Source organism: Piliocolobus tephrosceles, chromosome 1 (assembly GCF_002776525.5).
Source record: "Piliocolobus tephrosceles isolate RC106 chromosome 1, ASM277652v3, whole genome shotgun sequence".
NCBI lineage: Eukaryota > Metazoa > Chordata > Mammalia > Primates > Cercopithecidae > Piliocolobus > Piliocolobus tephrosceles.
The window spans coordinates 153,070,175-153,091,534 of NC_045434.1; the positions used below are offsets into that span (position 1 = coordinate 153,070,175).

The 21,360-nt window shown below is 40.6% G+C and overlaps 1 long non-coding RNA gene and 1 pseudogene across 2 annotated transcripts in view; both read right to left on the reverse strand.

The window, feature by feature from the left end:
* LOC111539709 overlaps positions 1–21,360 on the reverse strand; it is a 120,938-nt gene that overhangs the window by 76,283 nt on the left and 23,295 nt on the right. Inside the window, exons 2-3 of the long non-coding RNA XR_002730753.1 lie at positions 11,731–11,850; positions 7,942–7,989 (exon numbers count right to left, since the gene is read on the reverse strand). This is a non-coding gene — a long non-coding RNA (uncharacterized LOC111539709). The remainder of the gene's footprint in view (positions 1–7,941; positions 7,990–11,730; positions 11,851–21,360) is intronic.
* Positions 17,869–19,984, reverse strand: LOC113224791 (annotated as a pseudogene). The gene has a single exon (XR_003309400.1). The product of XR_003309400.1 is annotated as a calponin-2 pseudogene (transcript).

Genomic DNA, 21,360 nt, shown 5'->3' on the forward strand with positions numbered 1-21,360 from the left:
GAAATCAGAGTCTTCAAGAGAAAAATTAAAAGAATGACTTTCTAGGTTTTATGGCTTGCTTTGGAGGAGAAATTTGGTTGGTGTGTTGTCTCCTCTGCTGTCCCGACCCGCGGGACAGTCGAACGGGCTCTGGAAGGGGGAGTGGGAATGGAGGAGACAAGAAAACACGAGAAATGGAGTCAAGACAAATAGCCTGATCAAGTCTCGTTTAATAATGGTGGTGCGATGCCTTATATAGGCTGGCAGGGGAAGAGGTTGGACCAGGGCGGTGACGGGCGGCTGGGCCTACTCAAATTACAATTGCGCATGCGCCCTGGGTTTGTAATTTTCCCGGGCGCGGGATTGCACCTGCGCCTTAGGCGGCATATCTTTCTGGGCACGAAAAGGTCGGCGCGCGCGGGAAAAGTTTGGGCGCGCGCGGCAAAGGTTTGGGCGCGCGCGGGAAAGGTTTAGGCGCCCGCGGGAAAGGTTTAGGCGCCCGCCGGAAAGGTTTTAGGCCCGCGCGGGAACAGGTTATAATGAAGAACCCGGAAATGTGCCATTTTGTCTCCGCTTTGCGGAGATCAAGCAACAGAGGTCGGCTAACTCCGGGCCTTATGGCTCCGGACACTCTGCCAACCAGACTCCCAGTCTCAAGAATAGATTAGTCCAGTTAAACAGTTAACAGTTGTATCTCATTTCAGGAGGCAATGTTGTAGGTGAGCTTTCACCAACGTTAGGCTTTTATGTAGTGTAAGCAATCAAGTATTTAATAAGATGCATTTTTATAGAAACAAAGTAAAAACAAAGGTTAATAGAACAAACTAAACTCAATTTTTGAGTCCAGAGGGCACCCGGTCAAGATTTCTAGATGTTAGTCTCAGAGTAGCTGCAGCTGAAGCAAGGGCAGGCAGTGGTAATTTGAACAAATTTTCCTGGTTTACTGTTTGCATGGGGTGGCCCAGTGAACTTCCTGAATAGTCTATACAGCAACAGGCTTGAAGGTTGTTCATATACAAGTTGTTGTGGTAATTTCTCTGAAGTCTATATAAAGTGATCCAGCTTCAGTTTGCTAGGCTTCAGGAAAAGAACAGTTTTTTGTTTTTGTATTTTTTTCAATGATTCCAAGCCAGAAAGTGGGAGAAAAATTAGTATTAATTATTTGAAGACTTGCAGCCAGAAATGGGAGGAAACTAGAAAATTCAAGAATGCAGTCCAGATTTTAGGTAACTGACAAACCTTCAGAAACAATGAGCTAGAATCTAATAACAGGTACACTATAATTTTCTTCTGAAACAGATTTTTTTCGTACAGTCACTCCCATTTCTACCAAAAATAAATCAGAGTAAGACTGATTTGTTTGCAAAATTGGTTTAGTTTCATTAAACTTGACCTGCTTGTTTTAAAAAGTGCAGCAAGAATAGTGATTGACCAATAAGCTCTCTTTACATTTGCTTTGCTGGTACTTCTTATAAGAAATCTCACTGAGGAAGCCAAGTCAAGAACTCACCATCAAAATTAACCTGTAGGACCTATAAATTTGGAAAATTTTATTTCTGCTTGAGGTCCCCAAAATATCCTGAGGTTTCTTGGTCTGTTAGGAAGTGAAATTCTTTACCTACTTGAAGGGTAACTGTGTGGACCATATATTTAAGGTAGCAAGCTAGTTTTTCCAAGGAGTTCTTTACTGGCTATATAAAATCAACCCTAGTTTCTTAAAGTTGTCTGATCACAAATGAAAATAAGGCATTCCAAAAAAGTTTTGGTAAGAAGACCAATATTTCTATTTGTATCCTGTTATAAGGATAACAGATTTGTATTGAATTTATGCAAATAACTATATCACCACAAAAATAAGAATAATCAGGCCAGGTGCAGTGGCTCACGCCTGTAATCCCAGCACTTTGAAAGGCCAAAGTGGGCAGATCACTTGAAGCCAGGCAAAATCCCATCTCTACTAAAAGTACAAAAATTAGGCAGGTGTGGTGGCAGGTGCCTGTAATCCCAGCCACCTTGGGAAGTTGAGGCACGAGAATCACTTGAACCCAGGAGGCAGAGGTTGTAGTAAGCCAAGATAATGCACTGAGCTCGAGCCTGGGCAACAGAGAGTGAGACTCTGTCTCAAAAAAAGACAAAAAAAGAAAAAAGAATAAGAATACTCATAAATAATATTTTTAAATTCTGAAGGAATCAGACAAGGGAAAAAAATAAATTTTTGTATTTTTGTTCATAAAATTATAGTTTGCCAAATGACTGTAAGCTATAGATAGCTTAAACAAAAATAAATTTCTTAAATCTGAATAACAAAACTTATATTAAAACAACAAAATTTCAAAGAAAATGTCATAAAAACATTTTTTTTTTCTTTTCTGAGACAGGGTCTCACCTTGTCAGCCAGGCTGCAGTGGCAGAATCCCAGTTCACTGCAACTTCTACCTGCTGGGTTCAAGTGATTCTCGTGCCTCAGCCACCCGAGTAGCTGTGATTACAGGTGCATGTCACCATACCCGACTAATTTTTGTATTTTTCATAGAGGTAGGTTTTCACCATGTTGGTCAGGCTGATCTTGACTCCTGGCCTCAAGCGACCCATCTGCATCAGCCTCCCAAAGTGCTGGGATTATAGGCATGAGCCACTGTGCCCTGCCAAAAACATTCTTATCAGTTAATTTAATTCCATGTAATTAGTTATTTTGATTTTGGTTAGCAGTTTTATGAAGCCATCAGTTTCTTCATTAGAGTAGTGAAAAATTCTTACCTAGTCCAATTCTTTATGTTGTCAGAAACCTACATTCAAGAGTACTTTAGAGTCTTTTTCATGAATCTTCCTGAAGAAGCAAGTTTGGACTATAGCTGACTGAAAGTAATTTTAGAGAAGAAGGAAAACAACAACCATCTATGAATGACAAAGAATGACCATGTACAAAATCAGGTGAGAGACTTCATTATAAAAATGATGCAACTTACAAAAAATTTTGGTTATTTCTGTGCTTTACAGTATTTTAAAATAATAATCAAAATTATGACTAACAGATTTCTAGGAATCCTATATAATTTTTGGGACACTCTATCAAAAACATACTTAGATGTTGTTAATATTAACATATATATAAGTTTAAAAGGTTTAGCAACATTTATAATATTATTTGACAATGCATCCCATATAATTTAACATATCAGATAAGACTTATTAGTTTAATATCTCTTTTTTATAAAGTGAGAGACACATCCTTTTAGCTTTCCAGGGACCCAACTGAAAAATTCCACAGTTAATTCAAAGTCAAACAGAGTTAATTTAGAATTTGACTTTGGGAAGTTTGTCAAAAATGTCAAATGGTTTAAAACATGTGATTAAATATGAGCTTGGCTATCTATTCAAAAAGACAATAACATATTTTAAAGGCAAATGCAAGAGGTTACATATTGTGAACAACAACCTAGCTCTTTTAATACTGAGAAGATTCACTTTTTATTAATAAAAACAAAAATAATCAAGGCCGGGTGCGGTGGCTCATGCCTCTAATTCCAACATTTTGGGAGGCTGAGGTGTGCAAATCACTTGATCCCAGGAGTTCAAGACTAGCCTGGACAACATGGTAAAACTCCATTTCTACAAAAACTACAAAAAATTAGTTGGACATGGTGGCATGCACTTGTGGTCCCAGGTTGGGACTTGGAGGCTGAGATGAAAGGATTAATTAAGCCCAGAAGGCGGAGGTTGCAGTGAGCTGAGATCACACCACTGCACCCCAGGCTGGGTGACAAAGTGAAATCCTGCCTCAAAAAAAAAAAATTATCAAAGACCTAATAACATAAAGATAAAACATAAGAAATTATCTTTTTTTTTTTTTTTGAGACAAAGTTTTGCTCTTGCTGACCAGGCTGGAGTGCAATGGGGAGATCTCGGCTCACCACAACCTCCACCTCCTGGGATCAAGTGATTCTCTTGCCTCACCCTCCCGAGTTCCCGAGTAGCTGGGTTTACAGGCATGCGCCACCACACCCGGCCAATTTTGTACTTTTAGGAGAGACACGGTTTCTCCATGTTGGTCAGGCTGGTCTCAAACTCCTGACCTCAGGTGATCCACCCACCTAGACCTCCCAAAGTGCTGGGATTACAGGTGTAAGTCACTATGCCCAGCCTAGAAATTATCTTGATAAAACACAAAATATTTGTTTCCTAACAAGTTATTTAAAAGGAAAAAAAAAAAAAAAAAACTTCACATTCTCAGACCAATACTCCAAGAAAACTTCATGATTTTAAACTAAGAAAAAGAAATTCTATTTAGATCAGTGTAAAATAGCTAACTTTAAAAAAAACCTTATAAATACATTTATCCAATCTCAGTCATCTTTGGTAACACAAGGTAAAATTTTTACAAGCCTTTTATAACTTTTTGTTATATTCATAAGCTTTTTAAAAAAATATTTTTGTGCCTTTCTTTATCAAAAACATCTTATTTTCCTCAGAGTTGTTTCTCTATACAGTCATATCTCATTTTGTTGCTCTTCATTTTATTGTGCTTTGCAGATATTACATTTGTTAATAAATTGACAGTTTGTGGCACTTTTAAGTTGAGTGAGTCTATTTGCATCATTTTTTCAATAGCATGTGCTCACTTTGTTTTTGTTAGCATTTTTTTTAGCAATGAAGTATTTTTAAACTAAGGTATGTACAATTTCTTTTTCAACATAATGCTATTGAACACTTAATGGACTACAGTAGAGTATAAACATGACTTTTATATGCACTAGTGATACGACTCCGATGACTGGAGGAACACCAGCGTCCTTAGCCTCATGCCGATTTTGATAAAATGACACAGACGCACATGGAGTGGTTTTAAGGAGCGGGAAGTTTAATAGACAAGAAAGAAGGAAGAAATTCCCCCATACAGAGACAGAGGGAGGGGGGCTCCCAAGCCAACAGAGGAAACTCCCGTGTGCAACAGAAAAGTGGCTGCTTGTATGAGGAGGCTGGAGGACGTGGTGTCTGATTTGCGTAGGGCTCAGGGGCTGCTTTAACCAGGCAGGTCATTCACATTCACGGAGCTGTGAAAAACTTAGCCCTCCCACCCTAGTCTTTTAATATGCAAATGCAGGGCACCGTGACGTTCTACACACATGGGGATATGTGGGGGCAGCCATGTTGCCTGGCACATGTTGGGGTAAGGAAGAAGATGGCAGGAATTACCATATTTTGGTGGACCCAGTTTCTAAGGGGCTCATTTGCATATCAAAGCTTGCTGACCGAGCTTTAAGAACCAGGGATTTCCTGCTAGGCAGAAAATGTTTCTGGAGCTGCTTAAAAGAACAAAAACTTTCCAAAGACCCCCTTTCCTCTTTGTTTGCTTAAAATAATTTCTTAATAACTCCTATTACCCTGGGAAATCAAAAGTATGTATGACTCACTTTATTGCAATGATCTGGAACCAAACCTGAAACATCTCCAAGGTATGCCTGTAATTTCTAGTAGCTTAATAACATATGTTAATTATAATCTTTAACTCTAGTAACCTTGATTTCTAATGAAAACTAGCAAGTATTGTAAATTGGCTTACATCAGCATTTACCATTTTATAATTTCCAGAAAGATATTTCCTCAATTTTTCATGCTTATTACCAGGCTCAGATATATGTAGCTCTCTATGCCTTAGAAAAACAGGATGCTAAAATATTTAAACCTAAACTTATTCTTAGTACTTAATGTTTTAGTATTTTACCTTACTGAGGCATGTAGTAAGTACATATTACTTAATCTCACATTAAGGTTTTAAGTTACCAAAAAAGATTTTTGAAGCTATTCTTAAGGAGACACATGTTATAAAGCATAATTATATTGAAAATTTTACTTATAGACTTTTATCTCACATTCATCTAATTCATTCATGTTTAAGAATTATGCTTGAACTGTTTATGAACATTTTATGATACATTAAAAAAGCTAACCATTATCTTATCTTTGTTGCTGACAAATCAGAGAAGTATCAAAAAATCACAGACACAAAGAAACTAAAAAGTTAAACATGTTCTCTCCTCTTATTTATTTGTTTTTTGCAACTGACATGCATCAAGCAATTAATTCATTTTTTACTGTGCATTCTGCTTTTAGGCTAGATTTCTAGTTTTAAAACCTTAAACATCTAACAGAGACAATATAAACCTGTCTGTACAGAAAACCCAGGCAAAAACGTATGTCTGTATTAGATGTAATGATATAAACATACAGACAGAAGCAGATTTTACAGTTTCTATTCTATAACTTTTAGCCACATGCCAGGTTCGATAATTTAAAGCTCACTAGCTGGATCTGTAAACTGGGTTAGGTAAGGTTATCTACTCAGATGGCTACAGCTTTTTATCAATTCTTCTGGAGAAGGCTTTTAAAATTTTTCATTTGACCAGTTTCCAAATAGTTTTTTTTTTCCCTCTTTCCTATGAAAGTCATTTCCCTGAAGTTTGTATTGCAAAAGGTAACTATCAAGTTCTAGAGAAAAGTGTAGAAAATTTACATATCAAAGGCACAGAGAAAGCCTACTATCAGAGACCAATCTTATGGAGGCTACGAACTAGATTGTAAGCTGGTGACTGAGGAGTCATCTTAACAGCTGTTCGAATGTCCCCAAAGACCCATCTGAATGGATGAGTTATCCATTTCTGTTACAACTGAATTTGTTGCATTTTTCTCTAATTTTGTTTGAGTTCTCACTGGAGAGTGTTTATAGACATTCTCTAGTGAGAGAGATGGGCTTATCAAGATAGCCTATGGTAGGCTCTACTCTATGGCAGAGCCCTGACTGGGAGGATAATTAGGCTTAGGCATGTCGATTAAGTGAGACACAGAGGAAGATTCAAAATGAATGCTGAGGTAACTTAAAATTATGGGAATTTACTACAGGATTTTACAAGGACACACACAGATGGACCTAGGAGAAGGTTTAGGAGCCTAACAAATGTCTGGCCACAAAAACCAGAGTCCTTCTAAGAAAGGGTTTTAGAGGAGCCAGTTTAAGAAGATTTTAAGTCCCCTTTCCCACCCCCCTAAAAAACCAATGATATTCTACATTCTCCTCAGCAAAAAAATCATGCCAGCAAGAAAGAAAACAGAAGGAGTGAGCATATAGTTAGCAGGGATTCAACAAGAGGAGTTTCAGTCAACTAAGTCCCCATGGAAGAAGCAATATCCAATAGCGAGAAGAGAGAGGCCTTAAAAAAAAGTAAAGCCTAAATATCAGCTTTCAATTAATCAGACTTCTGACCACAGAGCTCTTTGAAGAAAAAAAAACAAAACAAAAAAACTTTTCGAATCTTTTATTTTCAGATTTCAGCCAGAACAAACAGCGACTGCTTGAACTACTTGTGGCTTTTTTTTTTATGCTTTTAAACTGAGGCCCCTACCAAGTGACTCAGAACCAAAATCAGTAAGTCTTTTATGACTTAACCAAGGATGAAAGAGATGTCCTGAAAAGAGGGTGCAAAAAGATGTAGTCCTCCCAAGATCCAGAATCATCCCCCAACGATAGTCGAAAGAAAGACCTTTGTTGCCACGGAACTAAGCAATGAAGGCTGAGACCAAAAGAAAAACAAACAAACAAACAAACAAAAAACACACCCCTTACTAATTGAAACCTCTAATAAGACAAATTCCCCTGAGAGCTGGCACTACATGCAAAAAAGACATTCAGACTCTCAGCCTATTTAGACTGGCTGCCTGATGTAAGCTGATACTTGTTGCGCCCTCCAGCTGTCAGAGACCAGAGAGAATATTCTCACTGATCATAAAACCAAACCTTCAGGACACAGAACAAGACAAACTGGAAAGAAATGGCTGTCTCTGGAAAGGAAAAGACCAATAACAAATATGTATTTGCAAACCAAATTTACAGAAAAGACACAATCCAAACAAATGATTTCTTCCTGCTAATCTGAATTTGGGAAGGAAGGGATAAAAAGAAATGCTTACCTTCCATTCTTAACTGGGCACTACAGGCAGAGATCCAGGAGAGGTGACCTTGGCTAAAAAAAAAAAAAAAAAAAAAAAAAGATGTGTTCTGTTGTCGTTATTGTTGATTTTTTGTCAGTTGTCCCAAGCTCTGCTGTGAGTCAGGTGTTTCAATGACCCCACATTGGGTACCAGAAACTGTAGGGGCAGGAAAGGGGTGTGAAAACTTGATATTGTAGGAGGATCAAACGTAGCACTTACTCACCCATTGTAAGTGCTGTGTTTGATCCTCCTATAATAAAAGATAGGTTAGCAAGAGAAAAGCATAACAAATTTGTTTAATCAAAGTTTTATGTGACACAGGAACCTTCAGAAATGAAGACCAAAAGACCCAGGGAAAACTATTTTTTTTTTTTTTGAGATAGAGTTTCTCTCCTGTTGACCAGGCTGGAGTGCAGTGGCGGGATCTTGGCTCACCGCAACCTCGGCCTCCCAGGTTTAAGCGATTCTCCTGCCTCAGCCTCCCGAGTTGCTGGGATTACAGGCATGGGCCACCACTCCTGGTTAATTTTGTATTTTTAATGGAGACAAGGTTTCTCCATGTTAGTCAGGCTGGTCTCAAACTCCCGACCTCAGGTGATCCACCTGTCTCTGCCTCCCAAAGTGCTGGGATTACAGGCGTGAGCCACTGAGCCTGGCGAAAACTGTCTATTTTTATGCTTAGGTTTGATAAAGAGTGGACATCCATGTTGAAATGTGATTAGACGAAAAAAGGTGATTGAGTGGTAAAAGACTGAGAGGAAAACCTAGTAAGGCCTGTCTGTTCAGATTCTTCTGGGTTTCTGTAGAATTCCTTTCTTCCAGATATGGGTCAGGACCCCTCTGAAATGAGGTTCTTTAAGAGAGAAGAGAAAAGAGTGACCTTTCTAAGCTTTATGGCTTGCTTTAGGGAAAGGGTTCTAGTTTCTATGACCCACCTTACGCAAGAGAATTCTACCACTCACTTCAGGAGAGAAAGAGGGCAGAAGGTCAGAGAGAGATTTCGCTTTTTTTTTTTTTTTTTTTTTTTTTTTGACAGGGGTCTCGCTGTGTCCCCCGGGCTGGAGGGCAGTGGCATTGGCTCACTGCAAGCTCCACCTCCCGGGTTCATGCCATTCTCCTGCCTCAGCCTCCTGAGTAGCTGGAACTACAGGCGCCCGCCACCAAGCCCGGCTAATTTTTTGTATTTTTAGTAGGACAGGGTTTCACTGTGTTAGCCGGGATGGTCTCAATCTCCTGACCTTGTGGTCCACCCACCTCGGCCTCCCCAAGTGCTGGGATTACAGGTGTGAGCCACCGCAACCGGCCAAGATTTTGCTTTTAAGGCCTTCCCATCTCCTTTAGTTCTAAGTACTCAGCATGCCAAAGTGCCATACTTTGGGATATCATTTTCTGAGCCCCAACACTTGGGTCACATATGGTAGCTTCAGTTCCTGACATTAGATCCACATTCAAGGAAAGAAAAATGAGGCAGGGATGATACCAGGCAGATGTGTCCCCTTTTAATAGGAAAGCAAAACCTTCCCCAAACATTCAGGAGACTTCTATCTACCACGTGTTAAGCACAGCTGCACACAGAACCAAGCAATGAAGCTATGTGGCTACTGTTGGCTCAAGGGAAACTGAAATATGAGTGTCTATCTGGGCACATTGCTCCCCAATCTGGAGTTTTGTCAGCAAAGAAGGAGTGAATGAATATTAAGTAAGCAATCAACAATATCTGCCACAGTATTATTTACTGAATCTTCCATGTGCCAAGTTCTGCACTGAGATCTTTATATAAATTACTTCATTTACTCCTCACGTTTAATACAATAAGGCTTTTTAAAATTAGTAATGATTTTAAAAAAATAGATAAGGAGATAGTTGCACAAAAAGAAAATGTAAGTTACACACATACACACACACACACACACACACTCATAGGACCTCTGAAAAATTCACTTATACCTATGAGCTATTGTTGTGATTAGAATATAGCACGTGAGATCACATGCTTTACCCTTCCTCTGAAATTTCACCCCACAACTGTGGCACTCAACATTTTACAAGTGCTTGTGTTAAACACTATACCTATCTAAAACATTGCCCGACTCCCCACCTTGACTGGGCTTCTTGGGTTAGAGATTATAACTTACATTTCTTAATGTTCTCCTCTCCTTCAATGACTCGCTCTTAGTCAACCAAAAGAGAATGCTGCTAATCAAGTAAAAGCAACTCGAGTGTGTTTTTAAATTCAAAAGGCCTGAAGTCCTGCTTTCCTAGGCATAGGGTCTGCTCTTTAGCAGCTTCAGCTGTACTGGAGCAAAAAGGGACCGTAGGCAGGGGATTCGTGGCTGGAGACAGACTTCACAGCTACCCTCTCTTCTCAGCTAATTAGCATCTTCAACTCCTCTCTTGCCCGTCTCCTTAGGTTCCTCTCATTATTGCTTTGAGAGTTTAAAATCGGAAGAATACTGTATTTTCTATTATAAACAGCATAATAGGAACACATGACTTCAATGTCTTGGCCTAAGGCCTATGAGGCTTGGAATGTGTATCATCACCAAACATCAATAATTTAAGATCTATTTCAGTATAGAATACTGCAAGTATATCATGCTATGCTGTAAATATAACACATTTATAACTACAACTCTTGGAGCCCTAAGCATGTGCCTAGACCTAATACAGATCCAGCAGTGGGTCCACTGAAAAAAATCAGATAGTATCTCTGTGTCTCTGTTTTTCATTAAACATTATGCTTGAGAATAATTTAAGCTCAGTCAGTGTCACAGAGTCGATACTATTTATTTGCTGAAAGTTACTTTAAAAAAAATCCATGTCTACAGAGGTCCATCGGCATTGCCACTTTGCGTTGGAACATGTGGTCAAGCAATTAGTACCAGTTCTCAGTTGGTGTCCTTGTCTTAATGACCCACAAGTATAGAGAACTTCTTTAGTGAGGAGGCTCCAGGAAGAATTCTGCTCTTGGATAGTAACTTGACAATCAAACCTGAGAATTATTAGGAGAGAGAATAGCCAAAGCAGAAAGGAAATGGGACAGGTTTGTATTATAATTAAAATACAAGAATTGGATACATGTGGATTTGAATCCTAATACATATGCACTAGCTGTGTGAATTGGGGAATGTTACTTAATCTCTTGAGTCTCATAGTTTTCATCTGTAAACAGGAAGGATGTGATACAAATATCTGACAGAAGAGAATTTAAGTTAATATACGCAGTGCCTGTTTACGCACCACAATTAGGCGTTCTATAAATGACACTATTATTTACATGAGACACAGGGTAAAAGAATTAACGGAGCATATTGTTTATCATAGGAATCTGATCCCAGAGGGGCCAGTAGAACCAAGGAAAAGCTTTTCTTACTAAAGATACTTTCCTCCAAGCTTGCTTTATCTTATGCCATGCTATTCTGTCTCCTTAGCTGGAGTGTTTATTCTGAAATATCCATGTGCTGGCTCCATACTATCCTACCGATAGCTGTCTGTCACAGCCCTCATGCCCACTAGCTCTGTGAAACTTTTGGTTCCAAGGTAAAAGATAACAATTCCAGCCACGAATTTTTTTTTTTTCCTGCATTGTTGGTGAAATGGATCAGAGGGATCAGCTGCGTGCCTCTCCCACTGTGACGAACAAGACCAGTACATTGCCTATTTGAAGGAGATCAGCATATTTGAAGGAGTCAGAGCCTCTTAGGTCTGCTTTTAAGAAAACAAAGTGTTTTCTACCATTATAGGTAGGCCCTGAACAAACAGTCTTACCTGCTAACAATGCAGGTTGAATAGATTGGCTCTAAGTTGGGGTAGGGGTGTTTTCCATGATCCTCATAAGTTTGTGGGTGTTTTCTGTGACCCTCATAAGTTTGTAGGTGAGACAGACTCCTGTAACAAAAGACAGATTAACAGGAGAAAAACAAGTAGGTTTACAAATACATGCAGTGTACTTCACATAGAAGAAACTTCAATGAAAGGTGACTCAAAGCACTGCCTTAAAACCCTGGCTTATATAGGACCTTCAACAAAGAAACAGTAACTTTTAGAGAAGTAACAGGACAAAGGAAAGCAGAGGTGGGAAACTGTGGGAAGGTAAATTTATGAAAATAAACTAATAGAGCAAGGCTTGTTTGCATATTCCTCTGGTGCCATCTCTGAGCTGATAAGAACTGTCTCCAGTAAAAAAGAATTTCTATCCTATCTTTAGGCAGAAAAGGAGGCTAGAGAGAGCTTCTCTCTCTTTGCTGCTTCTTAATTGCCTTTAGTTAAAAAATTAGAGGTTATCTTCTCTATGTTAAAGAGATATATTCTGGGGTGACATATTCTAGTTTCCTTCACTGGGACTGAACCCCCTAAGTCTGGTACAATGGGACTGAATAGAACAAGGCGAAACTGTCTGATGAAATAAGATCATGCTGTATTCTGTTTCATTGGCCTATGTGTCTGCTTTTGTACCAATACAAGGCTGTTTTGGTTACTGTAGCCATGTAGTGTAGTTTGAAGTTGGGTACTGTGATGCCTCCAGCTTTGTTCTTTTCACTTAGGATTACCTTGGCTATTCAGCCTCTTTATTGATTCTATATGAATTTTAAAATAGTTTCCTCTAGTTCTTTGAAGAATGTCAATAGTAGTTTAATAGAAATAGCATTGAATCTATAAATTGTTTTGGGCAGTATGGCCATTTTCCTGATACTGATTCTTCCTATCCATGATCATGGAATGTTTTTCCATTTGTTTTTGTCATCTCTGATTTCTTTGAGCAGTGGTTTGCTGTTCTCCTTGGAGACATCTTTCACCTCCCTAGTTATCTGTATTCCTAGGTATTTTATTTGTGGGAATTGTGAATGGGAGTTCATTCCAGATTTGGCTCTCAGCTTGACTGTTATTTGTGTTCTATTGTGAAGACACATGCATGTGTATGTTCACTGCAGCACTACTCATAATAGCAAAGACATGGAGTCAACGTGAGTGTCTATCAATAATAGACCTGGTAAAGATAATGTAATACATAGACACCATGGAACACTATGCAGCCATAAAAAAGAATGAGATCATGTCCTTTGCAGGGACATGGATGGAGATGGAGGTCATTATCCTTAGCAAACCAACACAAGAACAGAAAACCAAATACCACATGTTCTCACTTATAAGTGGGAGCTAAATGATGAGAACACATGGACACACAGACAGAAACAACACACACTGGGGCCTTTTAGAGGGTGGAGGGTGGGAAAAGGGAGAGGATAAGGAAAAGTAACTAATGGTTACTAGGGCTAATACCTGGGTGATGAAATAATCTGTACAACAAACCCCCATGACACAAGCTTACCTATGTAACAAACCTGCACTTGTACCACTGAACCTTAAAAGTTTTCTTAAAAAAAATAAGATCCTTCATGGATATAAAACAACAACTCAAATTTTACTGTCAAGCAGAATACTGTTCAGCCTAATGATTTTTGTTTCAAACTCTCCTCCTAGGCTGTTTGAAATAGATTATACATTTTCTCTGTGGTGATCTCAGCCTATATCAATTCAAATACAATATGATATGGTTTGTCTTAGTTTTCTTTGTTAGAGGATACATCTGCATGCTGACTTCTTTCACCAAATAGCTGTTGCATGACACAAGTGTGTGAGATCTATCAGTGCATTTCATTAGGAGTAAAAGCTCACAGATGGGATTCAGTGAAGTGATTTTAAATCTAAAGTGTTCAACTCTCAAACTCACCTGGCTATTGCACTATGGAGAAGATGAGAGGAAAGGAGGAGGAAGAGTTTCCATTTCTGTAGAAGAATGGTAAATAAGCAGCTAGGAAGTCATAACCCTGACAAGTATTGAAGCACAGTGGATGTTTATCTTTGAAAGAAAAACCAATTTTATTTATTTTACATAATAATGGATTCAGAGGCATTTCCAAAACAGAAAAATTAGTTAACCAATCAAGGCTTGGTTCTGAATCTTTTGATAGGCTGAGTATACACAGAACGGAAGCTGACTCTAGATGTCCTATACACTTTCCAAGGAATGTCTCAATATGCCAATTTTCTTTCATTGTGAAAGAAAAGAAAACAAAACAGGCCACCATTTCCTCAGAGCAAATGGAAAGTATTCTCTCTTTTCTGCAAACTAATAGGTCAGCATTAAATACTTTCCTTTACATAATAAAGTAACAATTTTTTTTAAATCCTTTATTCCCCTGTGTTATAAGGAAATTTGTATTTTTCCTCACAATTGAGCAACACTCCAACAACACCCAAAAAAGCCATCCACTGAGATTAAAGATCATTCCAGACATCTAATTTCTCAGGACATAGATTTTCGACAGCCAAAAATTAGATGAACTCCGGATCAGGAAGAGAGCTTTCCAAAGCCCCGTCTTTAGCTGAATTGACTTGCACAGCATGACATATTAGGATGATCCAATAATTTTAAAGTAACAAATCCTCTCTTAAAGAGAAGGTAACCTCTGATATCATTAGAGACCCCAGTGTTCCTCTGGTTGTCACACTCTTTTCTTTTATTCTTATCTGTAATCTCGTAACCAGTGGGAAGGCAGGAGAACAAAGACATCTCAGACACTGTATATCAATCAAGGAATCAGCTGTACTACAATGACAACTCAGCTGGTGGCTTTGAAAGTTTATACCATGAGCCAGCATAAAATGTAATCATTTCAGAAATCAGAGCATATTATGGGATAGAAAGCTTTTCTTTAGAGTCTGAGAAGATCAGCAGGAAAATATTTTATCGACATGGTATTGATTATGGTAACAGATAAAAATCTTCAACCATTTCAAAAATTGTTTTAATAAACAATTTAGGAAAAATGATGGCTTTATATAACATTTCCATGGGGGGCATAGTCTTAAAAGGTGATTGTGAAATTTAGAACAGAGCAGCAGGAATTTTCCTCTGACAGCATTTGTACATCCTTTCTAGTATAAGACCTGACTGGCACTACAGAACTGAAATATCACTGCAAAAGAAACACATTTTTTTAAGACCAAAAGGACTTTTAAAAATAAACATTCTCTGTTTTCATTCTTGACAATCCATTGAGACTATTTCTCTCTCTGTTATTGGCCTCACCCAGTAAGCGACTATTATGGCTTTCTAAAGTTCCAGAATCAAGCTTGTTGGAGTTCACTGAGATTAGCACTGATCTTTTGACACTAGCTGGCCATCTGTTGGAGAAAAGCATTCTTAAGTGAGCTACATGCCAAGTACAAAGGCAAAAAGTTGATTACATTTTCTTACTCTCCCAAGCTCCAGTTCCCTTCTATTATGCAAGAAGTTCCGGTATTCCAGCACATTCTTGCTTATGAAGCTTTGAGGTTCTTATCGCTCAGCATAATGTAGAAACTAAGATGGTTTATTTAAATTTTTGGCTGTTTTGTCCATTCTCTGAAGCAAAAAGCTTTTTTCCCAATATCTCCCTTCTAGATCTATTTCAATCATTGCTGTTGTCCACATTAATGACATCATTTACCCTTACCAAACATTAATTACATGGTATGTGCTGTGCTAAATACTTTCCATACATAATTTTATTTAATCCTAACAACCATCTTGTGAAGAAGGCAATATCTCTACATTATGTAAAATAGAATTTAGGCTTGCCTAAGATCATCCTGTTAACAAGTCACAGAGCTGAAATATGAACCTCGTTTTCCTGAACTCGAAGCCCATCTGTCAAGTTTTATACTATACCATTTACCAAAGCTGAGCTTAAACTCTTCTTGCAACTTTAATCCATTCCCTTATTAGAGTTTTGCACTGTAGTGTCCAAAATCTCTCATGCAATACCAGGAAAAGGAAAACTCTGGTCCACTTTTGGCTTACAAGACTGGGGAGAGCTAGTAATTGCAACAATCTAAAAATTATTTTATAAACAAAAGCATATTGAAAACCTTACTCCCACACTATGTTCCAAGTGTACTAAACCACTTGTTATGCTAACTGGGTCCTGCTTTACACTTGCTTGCCTATTTGCCTATAATTTCCTTTTTAAAATTTGCAAAATGTCCAGCCTTTCCTTATTTTAATACCTAATGTGCATTTTCAACAGCATATTTATTATCAGGGTCACTGAGACTTGCTCCCTCCAAAGCCCTCTGAAAAACATAGGCTTCTTGCATATGTTAACAACTTGTGTTGGGGTTTTTTTGTCTCTATGTTTAATGCTGAAGTCTGTTTCTTTCGGACACTTCAAACTCTCTGATTCATAGCCATGTGAACTACCTCTCTGCTTTCTGCTGCAAACAGGAGAAAGTGCTGCAAATAAAAAATTCTTTAAAGTCCGTCTTATAGTGTGAGCTTAAAACACCTTCCTTCCTACTTACACTATCTTCCCCCTCACATGAATAAAGATATAAACATCATCACAATTTCTATGTTATACGCTCTCATTATTTAACTATGTTATACTGCACTTCAGGCTGGGCATGGTGGCTCACGCCTGGAATCCCAGAACTTTGGGAGACCAAGGCGGGACCCAGGAGCTTGAGACCAGCCTGAACAACATAGGGAGATCCCATCTCTAAAAATAACAATAAAAAAATTAGCCAAGAGTGATGGTGCACACTTGTGGTCCCAGCTACTCAGGTGTTAGGAGGATCACCTGACCCTTGTGGAGAGGGCCTAGGCTACAGAGAGCCGTGATTGAGCCACTGTACTCCAGCCTAGGTGAGAGAGTGAGACTCTATCTCACTCTCTCTCTCTCTCTATCTATCTCTCTGTCTCTCTATCTCTCTGTGTGTGTGTGATACATAAACACACACACATACACACATATATACATACGTATATATATACACACACACATATACTGCACTTCCAAATCAAAAAATAATTTTAATTAACTCATAACTCTTAAACTTGAAGAGGATTCCAAATTGTCTTCCATCTTTTTTCACAGAATTACAAGAGATATTTTGGACATCATGTGAAGCTTTGAATAGAGAAATAGAAATGAGTGCTGGCACTTTTCTACAGCGATGTCTGTACCTTTGGGACTCCATTGTCTCCTTACTCCTAGGTAGTTAGGGAGTTGCTGATAGGTTATTGGGGAGAATTTCTGAGTGTCTTCATTATGCAGATTTCAATAATAACAACTGGTGGGGGAAAAAAAGAAAGAAAAGCCAAGATTCCTCTATTCAAGAAACTGATGTATTTTACTGCACATATTCTAATCATATCGATGATGGAAGATAACACTGAGGACTTGTAAGGCAAGAGGCTCTGTGTTACATAGCCATTCTCTCACTTAACGTTCATGATAACCCTATGGGGAGAAATAATTATTAGCTTTTATTCAAATTTGAGTTAACAGGCACAGAAAGGTTAAACCAGTGAAACTACAACATCTGGTCTGAAGCCCATGCTCTTCACACTAGACTATCCTAAAACTCCAGAATGTTACTGAAATAAACCTCTCCTGCTTCCAAACAAAGAAACACAAGAAAAGTTCATCAGAAGAGAACTTAATGAGAAAGGCAGGACCCTACACTAAACAAAATACCATTTTCTTAAGTGTATCGGTTGACTTCATCTAATTTATTCATTCAAAAAGCATTTGTTGTGCTTACTTAATATGTGCCAGGAACTGTTCTAGGTGGTAATCTATCAGTGGATAAAACAGACAAAAAATCCTCACCTTCCTGTGTTGGGATTAGACAATAATAATAAGTATGCAAGCTAGATAATAATGGGCTGAGAGAGCAGAAGAAAAGTGGAGTACTGAATCCCAGGGTGAGAGGGTTGTTCAAGAGGTTAGGGGGACAAGGAAAAATCTGAATGAAGACCGAGAAGGTATGGTCAGGGAAGTAGGAGGAAAACCAGTAGAGTTTGGTGTCCTAGAAGCCAAGTGAGAAGTGTTTTTTTTTTTTTTTTTTTTTTTTTTCTTCTTACAAACAGAGGTTTTATTGCGTTTGGTCCACAATCGTATTTCACATTATCTCATGGAGCAGGGCCCCTGGGTGGGAGTCCCTGTGCAGTACTTGGCGGGGCGTGTGGCCGGGGGAAGATGGAGAAGTATAGCTTGTCGAGCGCAGAAAGGAGGGTTGGGGGCTCCTTAAAACCTACTGAGGGGCCAGGCATGGTGACTCACACCTCTAATCTCAGCACTTGGGGAGGCCGAGGCAGGTGGATCACATCTGAGGCCAGGAGTTTGAGACCAGCTTGGCCAACATGAAGAAACCCCGTCTCTACTAAAAATACAAAAATTAGCCGGGCGTGGTGGAGCACCTGCAGTCCCAGCTACTCGGGAGGCTGAGGCTGGAGAATCGCTTGAGCCCGGGAGGTGGAGGTGCAGTGAGCCGAGATTGCGCTACTGCACTCTAGCCTGGGTGACAGCCACAACTAAAACAAAACCTACTGAGGCCAGAGTGGGTTGGGGGAGGGTAGCATGGAGAGGGATCAGGCTTAGCCCCAACAACTCAGAATTTCACTTCCCTGTACGGCCTTCACTTTCCCCACCTGGCCCCGGGGGCAGATCTGAGGGTCTGAGGTCTGTTGGTCCTGGGGAAATCCAGTCACTTGGGAGCCGGAGATATTTAGCATCATGGCAGGGCCCCCTTTCCCAGGTGACTGATTTCCCAGCACCTTCTCCACTGTCCCTGCCCCATTCCTCAGGAATAAAAAACAAAACGTATTTTTCTTTTGTGAAGACTTCCTGAAACTTGCAGAGAAACCACAAACTGCTCAGCTGACAAAAGCGGGAAGAGGCGAGGCAACCAGAAACCTTTGGGAACCGGTTAGTCTCTTCTCCGCAGCACAGCCTGAATGTGCCAGCAGGGACCCTCGCCCTACACGCCCTACACATTATCGGGATATGGCCTTGACCTCCCTCCCCCACAGCCCGGTGGCTCAGCCCTGCGAAGGACCAAGGCAAAGGGGAAAAAAGCTCTGCTGCCTGATCCCACGCTGCCACTCACAGACCCTTGGTTGATTGGCAGCACTGAACCAGCTAAGAAAAAAAACAAAGATGAAAACACAGAAAAACCCAGAAACCCAGACAGGGAGACGATGTGGGAAGACAGCGTGCTGGGAGCCTCAGTAGCTGGCCTCCTCCTGGTAGTAAGGGGGATATTCAGGGACCTCCCCCGGGTCTGGGCAGTCGCCGGCGCCTGAGGGAGCCCCATCGGCCACTGTGCCTTGCGGGCAGTACTTGGGGTCATATATCTGTCGGCCCAGGCCGAAGACCTGGCCGCTCTGGTTGGCGCCCTGCGTGTAGCCCATCTGCAGGGACATGGAGGAGTTGTCACACTTGTCGGTTCCCAGCTTGGTGTCATAGATGTGCCGCCGCGTCCCGGGAGCCGTCATGCCCACCTGGCTCGCACACTTGTTTGTGCCCATCTGGAGGCTGATGGTCGAGTGGTCCATGGGGGGCAGGATATGGTTCTTGGGGTCATAGAGATGCCTCCTCGTGCCGTACGCGGTCATGCCCGACTGGCTGGCGCATTTGTTGGTGCCCATCTGCAGCCCGATGACACACTGGCAGGCCTTCATGGTGGCGTCGTCGAAATTCCGCTCCTGCTTCTCCGAGTACTTGACGCCGATGTCCACCCCGCTCTGCAGCCCCTTAGTCTTGGCCTTCCCCGCCAGGGCGAGAAGAGACACCTGCACCTGTGTCATGTTCCCACTCTCAAACAGGTCGTTGGCCTCGAACAGGTCCACGGGGTTCATGCCGTAGCTGACCATGGCCTTGATGAAGTTGGACAGGTTTTCTAGCTGGTGCCAGTTCTGCATGGAGCGGTTGATCTTGGGGACGGAGCCCGGCTGTAGCTTGTTCATGAGTGTGCATAAGATAGTTCCATCCTTCAAGCCCTTTTGGAAGTCGGGGCCGATGGAGAGGCCGGTGAGTCCCTCGATCCAGGTGCGGAGCTCTGCCTCCTTCTGAGGGTCATATTTGGACAGGAGCCGGTTCTTGACCTCGGCCGACAGCCCGTACGAAGGTCCCTTGTTGAACTGCGTGGAGCTCATGGCTGGCTGGCAGGCGGCGGGACGGGGCCGGACGGGACGGGCGAGAAGTGGTTTTTAAGGAAGAAAGAGTAATCAACTGTATCACATGCGGTGTGCTATCCTTGCTGTGTGTCATTTTGGAAGAGCTGTGTTGGTAAAAACCCAGGTGGAGTAGGCTCAAGAGGAAAAGGAAGAGACGAACTGGAGGCAGCTAGGGTTACTATAACAAAATATCACAGACTTCTGGGTTAAAACAGCAGAAATGTATTTTCTCACCATTGTGAAGGCTGAAAGTCCAAAGATCAAGGTGTTGGCAGGTCTGGTTTCTCCTGAGGCCTTTTTCCTTGGCTTGCAGAGGGCTGCCTTCTCATGGTATCCTCATGTGGTCTTTCCTCTGTGCCTATCCCCCTAGTGTCTCTCTGTGGGTTGAAATTTCCTCTTCTTTAAGGACACTAGTCACATTGGATTATGGCCTCCCCTAATGGCCTTGCTTTAACTTAATCAAGGCCCTGTCTCCAAATGTAGTCACATTCTATGATACTAGGGAGTCAGGGACTCCATGTATGAATTTAGAGGGAATACACAGTTCAGCACAAAACAGCACATACAGACAACTTTTTAAATCAGATGAGCACAACAGGACGTCAGAAAACTGAGATGGTAATTGAGTGCAGTCAATAAAGAGATTTCTATTTATTTTATTTTATTATTATATATATTTTTTGAGATGAAGTCTTGCTCTGTCACCCAGGCTGGAGTGCAGTCTCAGCTCACTGCAACCTCCGCCTCCTGTGTTAAAGCAATTCTCCTACCTCAGCCTACCTCCCGAGTAGCTGGGGTTACAGGTGCCTGATACCACGCCCAGCTGATTTTTGTATTTTCAGTAGAGACGGGGTTTCACCATGTTGGCCAGGTTGGTCTTGACCTCCTGACCTCGTGATCCGCCTGCCTCAGCCACACCAAAATGGTGGCTTGAACCACCACACCTGGCCTGTTGCTTTTTTAAATGAAAGAAATGACTGCATTATGTTGTGTACTGCTGCAGTTGATCTGGTAAAGTGGAACAATTACTTAGTGTCACAAAAGAGGATGTTATATGTAACACAATTATATATTCTGCTTAGTTTGCTTCATACATTCCTGCATAAGTTATGCTTTTAGGAACTTTCTTCAGAATATATTCTTCCAAATTCTACTCTCAAAGAATGTCAACGGGTTAGAGTTCTGGTTTCACAAATATTTGGAAAATAGAACTATTCACTGTGTTAGAAATGGCTAATGACAGTTGTTGGCAATCAATGATTATCACCACAGGGGGCTACTTGTCTCTTTGTGCATTTGGATAAGGAAAGGCTGACTTGGAGACCCTTAGAGGCTATGGAAACATCCCCCACTGAGGCATAAGACTCATGAGGAATGAGGTGATTACAGAG